This window comes from Lissotriton vulgaris, unplaced genomic scaffold (genome assembly GCF_964263255.1).
Source record: "Lissotriton vulgaris unplaced genomic scaffold, aLisVul1.2 SCAFFOLD_783, whole genome shotgun sequence".
NCBI classification, from domain to species: domain Eukaryota; kingdom Metazoa; phylum Chordata; class Amphibia; order Caudata; family Salamandridae; genus Lissotriton; species Lissotriton vulgaris.
The window spans coordinates 559,572-572,592 of NW_028250878.1; positions in this window are offsets into that span (position 1 = coordinate 559,572).

The window sequence follows — 13,021 nt, forward strand, 5'->3', positions numbered from 1 at the left end:
TGTTTCTACATTTCTCACATCTCTTTCCAAAACTTCTACAACTTTTTCATTTTTTCCACACTAATGGTAAGTCACAGGGTACTTTCTTAGATGCTACAAACTGTTTAATCTATAAAGATGGCCCTAATCCCAAACAGTGTAAAAATTAGCGTCATATTTCCCTTGTAAATCTTTTCCAAACTGCTCGCTCTATATCTTGAGCCTCTTTTACTGAAACTAATTAGTTTAGAGCTATGTGGTTTCGTTAAAGGTAGATTAATTGGTCTTTTTTATTTAAAGCCCTCCATTGGCATGGTTTTGGTCCTAAATTAATTTCTTTGATATCTTTGTTATTTTCAGCTCCTAAAGCTTCCGCTGCAGTAAATCTTTTAACTTACACTGTGGTGTACATCAAGGTTGCCCTCTTTTGCCCCCCCTTTTTATTTTATTACTTGAAACCTTTTTATTGCATATTCGCCAGAACTAGTCTATTCCGGGTTTTATATATGCTGATCAACATTTGAAATTATCTGCCTCTGCGGATGATATCTTACTCTTCATATCTCATCCGCAAACTTCTATCCCTCCTCTTTTGCTAGAAATTTCAGATTTCTCCCTTTTTTTTAATAAAAATGTTTACGGAGTTTTATACAGTGCGATCTTTACCCGAATTGGGTATCAGAGCACTTTACATAGCACAAGTTGCATTACATGAGGACACATTAATTTTTAGGCACTGGGAGATTAAGTGATTTGCCCAGAATCACAGGATGTTCAGCGTCGTTGCCGAGACTTGAACCCAGTTTCCCAGATTTGAGCGCAACCGCCCTAGCCAACTCCTCTTCCCTTGTTTCAGGTTATAAAATTAACTCTGACAAGACAGGAATTCTCCCCATCACCAAATTTTGTTTTAAACAGCACTTTGTTGCCACTGGTTTCCATTGGAACAGCTCTAAAATCAAATATGTAGGCCTTTGGTTTAACAACTCCATATTAGATTCAGTTAAAATTAACATTAAGGGTGTGCTAGATCATATCTCTAAACTTCTCTCCTCCTGCAACCCTCCCTTTCTTTCTTGGTGGGGACGACTTGATTCTAATAAAATGATGATAACTCCTATTTTATTATATATTTTTTATATGATTCCCATTCACATCCCAAATATTTATTTTAAAAAATTGACTCCCTCCTCTCTAAATTTTTATGGAACAATAAAAAATCTAGGCTTTCCTTGACACATCTTCGTAAACCTCAATCTATAGGAGGAGTGAATTTTCCCAATTTTCGACTGTATAATAAGGCCTTTTGTCTTCGAATAGCTTCTAAATGGTTCCTTTCCAAAGTCTCCCCCTTTTCACCTTTATGAGTCACAATTGAAAGATCCTTACTTGCACCCTTTTCTTTTAAAGAAGTCCTTGCTTTCTCAACAAAGGACAATATTACCTCTCTTTTGTTATTTAAACACACTTGTTCATTATTAAAGCTTCATTATCGATTCGAAATTATCTCTAGGAATATCTTCCATCACTCTCCCCTTTGGTACAATTGTCTCATTATCTTCAAAAACAGACCTCTTTTTTGGAAATCCTGGAGACTTAAGGGGATTATATGGGCTCAGGATATGTTTGATAGCTTATCTCCATGCTCCTTCCCTCAATTTCAAGACACCTTTTAATGCCCTCGCTCGTTCTGGCACAAATTTTCTACTTTTATGGCAATAATCCTAGATGTTTTTTATTCTCTACCCTCTACTGAACCCGAACCCCTACTCAAAGTATTAACTATTTTTCCCAAAGCTTCCTTGATCTATAAACTTCTTCTTTCCCCTGATCTTGTTTGTCCTAAATTTAAAATAGAGGCTACATGGGAGGCGGATTTGGGCTGTGATTGGAGCATAGATTTTTGGAACAAACTATGGGATGCTCTTTGAAGATCTCTAGATCTGCCTACACTACTCAGTCCATGTTCATTCTTTATCACAGATTATACTATACACCCTCATCTATAGCTAATTTTACACACTATAATGATGAGATTTGCTGGTCCTGTCAGTCTCCTTTGCTGATCTGATTCACCTTCTTTTTTCTTGCCCCACTGTCGCTTCCTTTTGGAAAGATGTTTGGAAGCACCTCTCAATTATTTTTAACTTACAGACTACTTTATCCATCCAGCGGCACCCGGAGGAGGCTGGGCTGGGCCACCCCTCTAACAACCAGCTATGGGTAAGTGCAAACATATGGGCAGTCAAGACCAGGGTGGGTAAAAGCCAAAATATCTAGGAAGACTCCATCAATTATTTCCTATTTGACTTCGGCTGTGGGAGCCTTGAATGAAGGGATAGCAAACACTGAACAAGAGCTGGGACTGGCTACTAGTCAAAATTCAGACGAAGGGACTGTGGCAATCGCTCAACAGGTACACATTCCTGTACCATTGGATCCGCCTGTTTTGATTAATACTCCTAAAACAAGTAGTGAAGCCCAGAATCTTAAGTATTCAATGAATAAGGGTGCTTCTCCTGTAATTTCTATTGTGGACAAGAAGAGATCTCTAGGGGCTGTTAAGGGGGTGTCTGTGGAGGGAAAAGGTGGTATTAGAAAATCCAGTACGCGGTGGAAAGCTGTAAAAAGAAATTCATCCAAGGTGACGGCTAAGGTGGATGAAACAACCCAATTGCTACTGCGGAACCTGATAGAGGATATCTTTAGTGCAAGTTTTGAATCCAGACTAACCGGTGTAGCTAAAAATATTATAGACACCTTGAACTTATGTGTGGCGGACCTGAAGAAAAAATGTGAGAAGTTGGACTCCTTTTCAAGTAATTCAAATTTCTCGTCACAAGTTATTCCTAATTATAACCTAGTTTCTCTCCCTATCCCATGTATAAAAAGTATGTCTAATTCTGAAGGGGTGATCCTTGAAACGCAACTGTTACGTCTTTTAAGGGAACAGGTAAATCCTAATCCTGTCAGAAGTTGGGGGACTAGCTTTGGTGGGGTCCCTGAGGGGGGAATTACACCCAATGTGCTACAAGCATAGCTAATGTTCCACCTCTTGACCTGTACCTGTCAAACATCAGGAACTGGGCCCCCCATGACAGTAATTTAAGTCACAACGGATGCAGGATAAATCTTCCACCAGGAGCTACCCCTTTGGTTACGGTCCTTGTAGGGGTACCACCGCTTAGCGATCCAGATAGTGAATCTACGGCGGTCCTGCTACGTAAGACAAACCATTGGTGCAACAATTATTGTAGTGGCCAATCTGAGTTGTCTTCTCATATTATAATGGCTCTACGGGTGGCCTGGGCGGCTAATGGACCCAAACAAGTTCAAGGTGATTGCATTGTAGTTCATTTCCATAGGAGGGACATGGAAGACAGGCTGCTATGGGATGCTTCTGGGTTAGAGAGGGGTGATAACAGGGCATTACCTCTAGGTTTTTTTTATCCCCCAATAAGCATATCGCAAGCTCATAGAGTAGAAAGGGTGGCTGAACCAAGAAACCTCTGCCCGCCCCCACAATTTCCCCTATCCAGTAATGGTCCTGTAAGACGATCTGATTTAATTAGTGGCATAGCATCTTTAAACCAGGTCACATACGTGTCCGGGCCTGTTGTGGGACCCTTACCCCTCTCAAATAGATTTTCGCCACTTACACAGCTGGATGGTAATGATTGACTGGAGGGGAAGAATGAGTGTATGCCTGAACTGCCCCCTTATAGCCCTGGGACCGGGTTTATAGGAGTAGAAATTCCCCTTAAATGTACTACTATAAACTGGAATATTGCGGGCCTTAGATTGAAAAAATAGGACCCAGTTTGGCTAGACTTTATTAGATCATACGATATAATAGCGCTTCAGGAGAAATGGGACACTGGGGAAAACTTCTAGTTGCATGGTTTTAGTTCTCATTTTCAATCTCTACCATTTTCATGCTCTGCCAGCATCTGTGGGTAGAGCAATATGTGGCTTGGTCCTTCTACTTTCTGTTAAATTAAAGGGCTCCCTAAAAAGGGTTGAGGTAGACTATCCCAACTGCTTGGCAGTTGAAGTTAGTTCCCCTTATCATCCCAAGCTATTACTCGTAAATGTCTATAATTCCGGGGTATCTGATTTTAGGAACCAACATTTGTTTTTCCCGAACTTATTTTTAAAAGATTATAAATTAAATCCATCCACTTCTTATTATATAGTACTCATGGGTGATTTTAATATACATTTGTGTGATTGAACTGTTTTATCGATGATGATCTAGGGCACAATCATCTGGTGACTCCTCACTTTGAACAGTCCTCTCAGGTGTAGGCTTTGGAATCACTTTTGGCAGAAGCCGATCTCTTCGAACCTGTTTTTTTTAATCATTCAGATTGGTGCCCAACATTCAAGTCAAGGAGTAGTGACACTATTATTGATTATATATTCTTGTCCCCCCAGTAACTAGATAAAGAAGAGTTTTGTAATGCTAGGGTGTCTCCCTTCAGTGACCATAACCCTGTCTTATTAGTATTGGATACTAGCTGTGGTTTTATGTATATGGTAGGGCGAAAACGGGGTGGCAATTCATTGGTATCTTGTGATCACGGGAGGAGGCTTAAATGGGTTCAAGTCACTCCAGACTCCTTTTTTAAAGTCTTGTGTTCTAAGGTGAAAGGGGAGCTTGCAATATGTGCAGATTCCTCAAATCCCAAGAGTGAGGTTCTTACTGCCTTTGGGGGCACATGTAGACAGATTGCAGCAGATCTGTCCATTGCCAGCAGACCCAAAGGAACCTGCGGGAAAAGGTGGTTTGATGAAAAATGCTCTCGTGCTCATCGCTCCCTTATTTTAGCCTTGAAAAGTATACCTCAAGCAAGTCTACGGAAGTAGTACAAGTTAGCTGTTGACACTCCAAAGACTGAGATTAAGACATGGAACGCTCTTTTGAGGTTTTGAAGGATAGCTCCATATTTTGGGCAATTGTTAATACTCCTTTTATTTTCGGAATTGGAAAATGACAATCAATAATAACAACATCACAGAGCACAGTGGTTGGCTCATTTTGAAGGAATTTATGGTTTTGACGAAACAGCATATTTCTCCCCAGGCTATCACCCCGATTGGAAGTAGCACCATTTGTCTTTATTCAGGCGGATATTTAGAGAGCCATACAGGAGACCTCCAGTAACAAAGCCCCGGGTCCTGAAGGTGTGCCAGCAGATCTATATAAATCCAACCCCAAATATTGGGCGAAAGTATTGTTAAACGTTTTTAATGCCTCTGGGTTGCAAGGGTTTTCCGTATCCTGGTGCCACTCAAATATTATTCCTGTTTTAAAAAAAGGCAGGAGAGGGGATCCGCGGTGCTATAGACCCATATCACTGATTGATTCAGCGGTAAAAATCCTAGGTAGGGTGGTCTTAGCTAAAGTCTCCGACTGGGCCAATGATAATAAGAACCTATCCAATTTACAATATGGATTTAGGAAATGTAGAAGCACCATGGATCAATGTCTTAACCTATATTTAATAATTAATAAATATACAATAGCTAAAGAAGAATCCCTAAATCTGGCGTTTATGGATTTACCCTCAGCTTTCGACCTGGTTAACAGGTCGAAGCTGTGGAGTATCCTTCTAGAAATAGGGATTGATCTGTGTTTAGTCTATTTGTTGGCGAATCTCCACCAGGACCTTCTAGCCTCAGTTAGGACCTACCAGGATGGCAAACACAGTAGGTCTTTTAAATCAGAGAGGGGCATCCTTCAAGGATACATATTGGCGCCCTGGCTTTTTACTCTTTATATTAACACTTTGGATAAATCCCTAGCAGAGGCGAGCCCGGATATTCCGCGTGTAGGATGATGTCTTGTTTCGGTTCTCCTATACGCGGATGACGCCGTACTCTTAGCAGGGACGGCGGTAGGACTTCAGAGGCTATTGGATGCATTTGGTGCTTACATGAGGTCATTAGACCTGATTATTAATACTGGGAAATCCCATATTATGACTACTGGTAAAAGCCACAGGAAAACTAAGGCCTTCTACTGCAATGGGGTGGAAGTGACTAGGGTGTCTCCTTACACATACCTAGGGGTATTATTTGATGAGGGAGGCTCATGTGTCCCCCAAGAGAAAATTTTATAAAATGCAGTTTCCAGATCTACATCATCTTTGTTAGGGTTGGCCCAGCGATTGGGGGCTAAGCCGGTGGAAGCTATTCTTAAGGTATATAGCTCAAAGTGCCTTGCCATTGCTGCCTATACCTCTTCTCTATGGGGTTTTAAACAGCAGGAGGGGTTGCAGACCGCTGAAAATAAATTCTTGCGTAGTCTCTTGTATGTACCCCAGTCAACCCCAACTTTTTCCATACATCAGGAATTATGGCAGGGCTATGTTTCGGATAGTTTGAGCACCGCCCCATTATTGTGCTGGCTTAAAACCTGGCTTAACCCAGAATTGACCCTGAATCATCAAATCCTACGGGATTATGTCAAACTGGATAAAGCTAGTAAATTTAAGTGGTTGTTTTATGTTAAGCACATGCTATCTAGATTGGGGCAACCAGAACTGTTTGAAACACCAGACAGAATCTGTAAGGAAGATGTGAAGTTTATGAATTTTATGAATTAATTGATGCTGGAAGAGGAGATGAAGAAGCCCTTAGTTAGGGCTCATTTCATAACCAAAACTACTCTGTTAATTGAACCCTACTTGAAATTGGTGAACAGGGCCTTCCATCGCTGGTTATTGACCGGGTTCCATTTTAATCTGATCCTCTTCACTCTGGGTGAGTTTCCTGTGTGGTGTAAACGTGAGGATGCAGTTCCTGCCAATGTGACAACTATTCTGCAGAAGATACTATGCACTTTATGATGTTTTGTGACTTTTTTAATGTAATCCGTAGGAAGTTTTTAATCCCTTTATCGATTGGCATGGGTTTTCTGCAAATCAGACCTGCCTTACCCTACCTTCAAATGCTGAGTAGCCCTAGGGATATGTTTGCCATTGCTAGCCTTCTTGTAGCCGCTGTGCGAATTAAACAAAACAGATGTGCCAGATTAACAATTGTAAAACTATTCGGTTTATTACAGTATGTTTTTTTTAAATATCTTTTCTGGTTTGATAAACACAAACAAAAATCAGCATTGACATTTTCCTCACAGACATGATTGAATATGGTAATTACATTGAATATACGGCAAGGGAAAGTAAATCCAGACTAATACATACTATATACTCATTGGTGATGCTGGGTCATCATCTGCAGGGATAGTTGGTGCAATACAAATATCTCCATAGTATGAATTCCATCTCGCCCACACTCGTGACCATTTCCGAGGGCACCCCCGTGCTACATATTACGTTTCCAGCTCATGACATTAGTGGCTACAGTCCCTTCCCACAACTGCGCTATGTCCCTTTTGGTGACCATGTTACCCAGTGTGGCCCATAGTTTATCTGCCTCTACCAGGTCTGTGGGTTCTCACACATTTAGTAGGCATCTTTTGGACTCTGGGTGTATAGTTTTGTGCAGGAATTTGCTCATTACCCTGTGATTTCCTCCCCAAAATCTCTGAATGTGCCAACATTCCCATAGAATAGGCATAAAAGTGGCTACCTGCCTACAGTTACGTCTACAGTCTTTATAGTCTCCTCGCCCCATGTGGGCCAGCTGCGGCCCCGTAATGTAAATTCTGTGGAGCATTTTCAGTTGCACCAGACGCAGGCATGCAGAAAGTGCCACTTCTCGGGGAAAGGCTACCGCTTCATTCCATTCTTCGTCGTCCACCAGGATGCCATCAGCATCCCAAGCCTCCCGTAGTTTGGTTAGGGGGTCTGGCGCTTTGTTGACTAGTTTCTTGTAGGTCAGGGAGATGGCCTTCTGAGGGAGGAGCCCATCCAGCAATCTATCTTCCAATGGGGAAGAGTCGGGGAGGGGGGGCCCTCCACTGATGGCAGTTGTCAAGGTATGACGAATTTGAAGATAGCGGAAGAACTCCGTATCTGCAAGTTCATTTTTCTGTTTTAGTTGGGCAAAACAGAGCATCTGCCCCTTCACCCATAGGTCGCCCACTCTGCAGGGCCGGACTGTGAACCAGCACCGGCCCTGGCAAAGTGCTCGGCCGCCCCCCCCCCCCTCCGGGAGGAGAGGGGCGACCGCGCTCTGTGACAGGGCCGGTTTTCGGCCGTTTTTGTTACAGGGCCGTTTTTGCAGCATAACGGCCCTGTAACAAAAACGGCCCCAGGGGCCCAAAACCGGCCCCCAACCATGCGGCCCACCGGGGAATTGCCCGGTGCCCTCAACGGCCAGTCCGGGCCTGCCACTCTGGATATGCCATATGCCAATAAGGTCCCACTTGTCGAAACACTTAGCGGAATGAAGCCCACCCAACTGAGCCACGTCCCACAGAGGGGTCGCAAGCGTCAATCTACGATCCCATCCTAGGCTTTTGTTGACCGCATGCCACACTTGGACCGAGTGGGATGTGGGTCCGGTCAGGCGTAGGGTTTTAGGATTACCGTATAGGGCCTAGTTGTAGGAGCCGACCTGTAATTGCCACTTGTCCATGGCATAACCCGGGTCTCCGGGGGTCCAATATGTACCCTGATTGATGGCTGCCAGATGGGCCACCCAGTAATATTTTTTTTAAATCAGGGAAACTGATACCCCCATCATACCAGTTGAGAATAAGCTTGCAGAGTGCAATCCTTGGTCTCCCGTTCCACAGTAGCTGCCTCTGCAGGCCTTCGATCTCCCTAAAGTAACGTGCTGGGACTGGGACAGGGTAATTCTGAAGGGCATAAAGGAAGCGGAGGAGCGACATCATTTTAAGGAGAGCAGCACACCCAAGCATCGAGAGTGGAAGCGCTCCCCAAGTCGCAACATCCCTTTGCAAATGCTGCAGGGGTTGAAGGAGATTACTTTCATATCTGAGCCTGGCGTCAGCCGTGACAAAAATCCCTAAATACTTGAAGCCCTCAGAGACCACCTGTATCGGATAATCTCTGGGAAGAGATGGAGGTACCCCTGATAATACATACAGGAGAGATTTTCCTCAGTTGATGGGGTAGCCCGTGAACCTCCCAAAGGATGTAAAGATATCCAAGGCACATCTGAGTGACTTTGCGGGAGAAGCAAGGCAGAGCAGAATGTCGTCCGTATAGAGGGAGATCCGGTCTTCCCACTCCGCCGACCATCGCAAGCCCCTAATCGACAAGTCTCATTGAATCCATAAGGCCAGAGGTTCTAGAGACAGGGCAAAGAGCAGGGGCAATAATGGGCAACCCTGTCTTGTTCCCCGACCGAGAATGAAGGCTCCCGATTGCTTGTTATTGACCACAACCTGCGCAAGAGGAGCGGAGTAAAGGAGCCTGACCCATGAGATGAATTAAGGGCCAAATCCGAATTTCGAGAGTACTGCAAACAGATAGGGCCACTCAATTGTGTCGAAGTTAATTGCTGTGTCAAGAGACAGAATGCAGGCATCCTCTTGTATCGTTCCAGCTCTCTCTATCACCCCATTCACCCGTCTCAGGTTTAGAGCAGTGTTGCAGTGGGGCATAACGCCTGATTGATCTGGATGTACAAGGGAACCGAGCACTCGTGTAAGACGGGTGGCCAGAAGTTTAGCTAATATCTTATGTTCAGAGTTTATCAAAGAGATAGGTCGGTAGGATGACCACTTGCCCCTTGTCTTGCCTTCCTTCGGGATGACTACAATTGATGCCAGCTGTTGGTCTGGTAGCAGTTCTCCCGTCTCTTTACAATCTTTGAACATGGCACGCAAATGCGGGGCCAACTTGTCAGGGCACATTTTGTAAAGCTCAATTGGCAACCCGTTGGGGCCCATCGCCTTGCCCGGCTTGAGAGCTCTAATTGCTTGCGCAATTTCATCAGTGGTCACCTCGCTGTCCAAATAAGTTCGGTCATCATCCGAGAGAGACGGGAGTCCAATATCTCTGAGGAGGTCAGCCGAGTCGGCCTCTCCGAAAGACGACCGCGACCTATACACTTCAGTGTAGTATGTCGCAAATTCCTCGGCTATAGCGTCCGGTTCGATGACCCTTGCTCCCGACTCGGTCATAAGTTCAGGAATACAGTATGGTTTTAAATTTTGAACTATTTAGGTAATTTTATGGATTTAAGGTAAAGTCTTATGAATATGTTGAAAATGTTTTCAAATGTGGCTTAGTCTATTTTGTCTAAATGTATTTTGTACTTTTATGATTTTAATTAATCGAATAAAGTGGATTGATTAATTGTTTGATTGACTACTTTATCAAACATTCAGATTCATTGGGATGATCTTCACATGGTTTATTTGATTTGATGTTGGCCTTTGCTTTCCAGCAGATCTCACTTAACTGGAAATGTTCAACTAAACTTTCAGTGAAATCCTGGTGCAGCAACCTTTGTCATTACCATAGATTAGACATTGCATTTGCTTCTTCTGTTAAACCATATGTAAATAGGGATTTATTTTGGTTATCATTAACCAATTTTTAACTAAGATTTCAAGGGCCCCCTTTGTTTCCCCTCCACACAGTTTTCATGGCAGCTCAAGACCGTGGGGGCTGTGGCGGAAAGGAAACCTGTAGTATGCTTGCCGTTGCAGCAGTGGCACCGCCAGGCATATTGCAGGCTCAGGACCGTCGCAACACCACCAGGGATTTCTGATCCCTGCCGGCTGTGGCAGTCCCATGGCGGTCATGCTGCCCACCATGTAATAGGGTGGTTGGACCGCCGGTTCTGCGGTGCCTACATCGCCACCATAGATATGGCGGTACATCGGTCCGACAAAGTCATAATCAGGCCCTAAGTTTGAAAGGAGAAATCTTGATTTGGCGAAAGCACAAAAAGTTTTTCCAGCCAAAACCAACTGCTTCAGTGGGATTTTGTCCAGTGGCTTTCTGGCTTTGAGAGGATTTCAGCAGATACAGCCTACAACCTTACTGCAGTGTAGGATTTTGACTTCTATTTCCAAGACTAAGTCAGAAGATAAAATCTTTAACTGGGATGATCTCGCTTGGTGCATCCAACCTGCACTAATTTGTGGTCAGCCTGAAATTGCACCCAAGTCCGGTTTAACTGCAAACAGTGACTAGTAATTGGTGCTTTATTTTTTCTTTGTGGATCTTTGCTTAAATATTCTAAAAGTCATATTTTCGATTCCCCTTATTGCTTTATTTGTCATTTTGGGGTCATTTTATACAATACATGTTTTCTCTTTTTCTAAAAAAAAAAAAGAAATATACATGCCTTGCTGTACGGTAGCCACTGCATCTGCACCAGTACCCTACCAGGCTGTTCACCCTCTCCATATCGCTGAGCTGTCTGGTGTTTGCCTAAGTACAATATCTCCCGGTCCGCAGTCTCCCTGTATTCAGCAAGAAGGGCCAAACGTTGTCCCTCCGCAGCCAAATCTAAGGAATGAAGAGTAGTATTATCAAGGGCCGCGATTTGGTCACTGTTTTCTCCCCTACACTACTTTTCCCCTTTTGTATTGAATTTCTTATGTTTTGAGTGTTTGCCTGCCTCTTGGATAAGTTTAATAAGTATAATAAGTTTAATAAGTTGAATGAGTTGAAAATGCTCCTCACCCATGCTCACAAAGCACTCCACAACACCGGATCAGCGTACCTCAATGAACGAATCACCTTCTACACCCCGAACCGCCAGCTTCGCTCTGCTGACCTCACCCTCGCCACCGTTCCCCTCATCCCACGATCGACCGCCGGCGGCAGATCATTCTCCCACCTCGCCACTAAGACCTGGAACACCCTCCCCATCCTCATGTGATAGACCCAGGACCTTCTGACCTTCAGGAGACTTCTCAAGACCTGGCTGTTGGAGCAGTAGCACCCCCCGCCCCCTCAGCACCTTGAGAACCTCACTGGTGAGTACTGATTGATTGATTGATTTAATACGTTTATAATTTACTCTCATGATAATCATAATAGAATTGTATTATATATGCCCTCTTTTCCTTTCTTCCCGTCTCCCCTTTTCCTTTACTATTGCTAAAATGTAAACAACTTTCTACTCTGCGTTATTGTCTGTTTTTATATTTCTACTAGCTTACCCGTCGCGCGCTGCTGCGATCTCCGAAGAAAGGAAATTCATGGAAACTCGTCATGATAACATTCAATTTACATTGTGTCATTTTTATTGAAACATATTCATTTTAATATGGAAAACATTTCAAAGTGTTGTTTTAATTCTATTTATTCGAGTGCTTGTGGATACACAATTTTTTGTTTTTCCGTCTGGTGCGTACATCAGTATTCGAAAGATTATGAGGGCCCTGGGGTGCCGATATTTTTTAAAAAATTATGCCGGAAACCTTTGCGGGAGTGTACTCAACAACTTCCCAAAGTTTCCTGGCGATCGGATGAATGGTGTTTTAATTCTTTTTATTTATTGGAGTGCTTGTGGATACACAATTTTTTGTTTTTCTGTCTTGTGTGTACATCAAATTTTTATGCCAGACACTTTCGCGGGAGTGTTCTCAACAGCTTCCCAAAGTTTCCTGGCAATCGGATGAATGGTGTTTTAATTCTATTTATTTATGGCAGTGCTTGTGGATACACGTTTTTTTGTTTTTACGTCTTGTGCGTACATCAGTATTTGAAAGATTATGAGGGCCCTGGGGGGCTGATATTTAAAAAAATTATATGGCCGAAACCTTCGCCGGAGTGTATTCAACAACTTCCCAAAGTTTTATGGCGATCGGATGAATGGTGTTTTAATTCTATTCATTTATTTGAGTGCTTGTGGATACATGATTTGTTGTTTTTCCATCTGGTGCGTACATCAGTATTCGAAAGAATATGAGGGTCTTGGGGGCCGATATTTAAAAAATGTATGCCAGACACCTTCGCGGGAGTGTACTCAACAACTTCCCAAAGTTTCATGGCGATCAGATACACGATTTGTTGTTTTTCCGTCTGGTGCGTACATCAGTATTCGAAAGATTATGAGGGTCCTGGGGGTCCGATATTTAAAAAAGGGTTATGCCAGAAACCTTTGCGGGAGTGTACTCAACAACTTCCCAAAGTTT